We start from the raw sequence: 3818 nt of genomic DNA, 5'->3' as shown, positions 1-3818 counted from the left end.
AAAACACAAAACCAAACCGTCAATTTTTGTTTTGTTCGGTTCCTCGATTTGAATTTTTTGGTTTTTTCAGATTGGTTTTTTCGTTTCTTAAACACCCCCAGGTGTAGTGGTAAAAAAATCTTAAAACCCTCTTCCAATCATTACACACTTTTTTATTTTTTTTAAATTTTTAAATAAAATTATAAATATTAATTAAAAATAAACAAAAATTGATTGGACAACGCTTCCCTCCACCACTACTGTATATCCAATTAAACGCGGCATAATACGAGAAGAGGGCGGTGTTCACTAAGTTATGGCCTCGTTTTTCCTGAGAACGAAGTCACTACATGTGGTCTTATTCTTAAATATAAAATTAAAATTAAAAGATTTAAAAAGTCAAAATTATATAAAGTTAAAAAAATTAAAAAGTCAAACTATAAAAAGTCAAAAAAAAAATCTTTACCCACAAAATTAAACCATGTCTTCTTCAATATCAAACCACTATTGTTCATTACTCAAACTCTACTGTGAAACACACAACCACCTTCAAGTAAAGAAGCTTCACAGCTTCATACTCAAAACCCTAATAAACCCTGAAACCTTTTTGCTCAATAATATCATTACCAGTTACTTTAAACTCGGAAACATTAGTTATGCACGCCAAGTGTTCGACCAAATTCCTAAACGAAATCTTTTTTCATGGAACAGTGTTCTTTCAGCTTATTCCAAATCCGGGCACTTATTAGACATGGAAAAGATCTTTTACGCCATGCCGAAGCGAGATGGGGTGTCGTGGAATTTGGTTATTTCGGGTTTTACTCGTTTCGGTTGTTATGATAATGCCGTCAAGGCGTATAAGTTAATGTTGAAAGATGGTGTTAGTTTGAATAGGATTACATTTTCAACTATGCTTATATTGTGTTCGAACAACGGGTTAGTCGGGTTGGGTAGGCAAATTCATGGGCAGATAGTGACGTACGGGTTTGAATCGTATGTGTTTGTAGGCAGCCCGTTAGTCGAAATGTATGCGAAAGCAGGTATCATAAACGACGCGCGCCGAGTGTTTGACGAAATGCCTGAAAGAAACGTGGTGATGTATAACACGATGATCATGGGTTTTCTTCGGCGTGGGATGATTGAGGCTTCGGAGCAGTTGTTTTATAGTACGCGTGAGAAAGATTCGATCACGTGGACGACGATGGTTACAGGGTTTGCGCAAAACGGTTTGTGTAAAAAGTGTTTTGATGTGTTTAAGGAAATGAGGCTGCAGGGTGTCGGTATTGACCAGTTTACGCTTGGAAGCGTATTGACCGCGTGTGGAGGATGTATGGCTTTTAAACAAGGTTCTCAAATCCACGCGTATATTATACGAAACGATGTTTTGGATAACGTGTATGTCGGTAGTTCACTTGTTGACATGTATTTGAAATGTAAACATATAAACTATGCAGAAAGAGTGTTTGGTAAAATGAGGTTGAAAAACATTGTAACATGGACTGCGCTTATTGTCGGTTATGGTCAAAACGGTCAAAGTGAAGAAGCTGTAAAGATCTATTGTGAGATGCAAAGAAACGGGGTCGAACCCGATGAATATACGCTCGGGAGCATAATAAGTTCGTGTGCGAACTTAGCTAGTATAGAAGAGGGTGCGCAGTTTCACGGTCAGGCACTCGTTACGGGTTTGATCTCGTTTATAACCGTGTCGAACGCGCTTATAACATTATACGGTAAATGCGGGTCCGTTAACAAATCTAATCAATTGTTTAACGAAATGAAGATAAAAGATGAAGTGTCCTACACCGCGTTAATTTCGGGTTATTCCCAATTTGGTGAAGCTAGTAAAACAATAGACCTGTTTGACCGAATGTTGACCGGTCAACTCAAACCCGACGCGGTAACGTTCATAGGCGTACTTTCAGCGTGCAGTCGAGCGGGGTTAGTAGAAAAGGGTCGCGAGTATTTCAAGTCAATGGTCAACGAGCACGGGATTGACCCGAGCTCTGACCACTACAGTTGCATGATTGACCTTTATAGTCGGGCCGGGCTTCTGGAAGAAGCCCGATGTTTCATAAACGATATGCCGGTTAGCCCGGACGCGTTCGGTTGGTCTACACTGCTTAGCGCGTGTCGGTCACGCGGCGATTTGGAAATGGCCCAATGGGCCGCAAAATCGTTAAAACAGTTGGAGCCCAATAACCCTGCAAGTTATGTACTGTTGTCAAGTATGTATGCTTCCAAAGGCCAATGGGATGAAGTAGCTAATTTGAGAAAAGAAATGAAACATAATAATATACGAAAAGAACCCGGGTTCAGTTGGATTAAATATAAAAATAAAGTGCACGTGTTTTCAGCCGATGACAGATCGAGCCCGTATTCAGAACAGATATACGCTGCGCTGGAATTTTTGAATAATAAGATGTTACGCGAAGGGTATGTGCCCGATATGAGATTTGCGCTTCATAATGTTAACGAGTCGGAAAAAGTAATGATGCTTAATCATCATAGTGAGAAACTTGCGATTGCGTTCGGGTTATTATTTGTTCCCGAGGGTATGCCGATACGGGTGGTTAAGAATTTGAGGTGTGTGGGGATTGTCATACCGCGACTAAGTTTATTTCTAAGATAACGAAGCGGGAGATTCTTGTACGGGATGCGGTTCGGTTTCATTTGTTTAAGGATGGGACTTGTTCTTGTGGTGATTTCTGGTAATTTTGAGCATGATTTTTTTATTTTCCTTTTTTTTTTTTTTTTTTTGGGGGGGGGGGGGGGGGGTTAGTTAGTTTATTCTTTGTATTTTCATGATGTAACCTTATAATTTTTTTATATGTGAGCACATTTAGCTCTAAATTGTTTTTGGTGTATTATAAGTCATGTAATAACTTAATAAATTAATTACCCAAGATTCATTAATCAAAGGAACAATCCCAGAAATTATATTACTTTTTTATAAATAATTTCTGGTTAAAATTTTTAAGTTTTATTATTGACTTTCGAGTTTCGACAATTTACCTTCTCTGCAAACAAGAAACAGTGATTCTTCGGTTCCACGATCCTATATTTTACTTGATTACATGTTTAAACGACTTGGTCTGCTTTGAACTACTCAAGATCGGCTCGTTAAAAACTTAAACAATGCTGAGCTTAAACGAGCTTGATCCTGAACCCGAACCAAAATTGAAGTTAATTCAATGAAAGCGCCAAAGCTCGAGTTTCACATACTAAGCCTGATTAGGCTTGATCTTAAACGAGTGTATTCTTTATATAAATATAATAATTTTTAATTTATATATAACAAACTTATTACATAATAAATATATAGAGTAAAATAATAAATCACACTTTTCGTTCTTTAGATATATAATAAAAGTAAACGAATCATGTTTTACGTTTAAGATTGTCACACTTTTCGCTCTGCGTTTTTGTTAAAACATTATTCATGAGACTGAGCATTATTCATAGAGTTGCAACACACTTTAATTTCCTAGACAATAAAACTTTACTCATATAACCATCTTAGATTATATATACAATCACCCGGGATGCATTTGTTTTTTTCACATTTCATGTTCATTGAATCATTTGAATTCAACGAAACATCTTCAAAACATCCAAGACGGGTTTATATCCGGCCTCCTAAATCAGTGGAACCTTTGAGGAGAAATGTCCCATGGCTGCAACCATGGTCGCCTCAGGTCCATGACCCATGGATGCAGCTTCCGAGCCTTTGTAACTTTTACCTTTGTTCGACTCAAACAATAAACGCCCAAACATCGATTTAACTAACGACAAGAACCGATTATCAACCTTCACTTCTTTACTACCCATCTCAACTCTCT

At 37.6% G+C, this 3818-nt stretch overlaps 1 pseudogene; it reads left to right on the top strand.

Annotated features, from left to right (window-relative positions):
• The first annotated feature begins 436 nt into the window (after positions 1-436).
• On the top strand, positions 437-2695 carry LOC143605814 (putative pentatricopeptide repeat-containing protein At1g68930 pseudogene; annotated as a pseudogene).
• Positions 2696-3818: the final 1123 nt, after the last annotated feature.

Source organism: Bidens hawaiensis, unplaced genomic scaffold (assembly GCF_021521415.1).
Source record: "Bidens hawaiensis isolate Kalapana, Puna unplaced genomic scaffold, B.hawaiensis_p1.1 tig00071596_1, whole genome shotgun sequence".
Lineage (NCBI taxonomy): Eukaryota > Viridiplantae > Streptophyta > Magnoliopsida > Asterales > Asteraceae > Bidens > Bidens hawaiensis.
The sequence above is the reverse complement of the archived record's forward strand: the minus strand, read 5'-3'. Positions and strand labels throughout refer to the sequence as shown.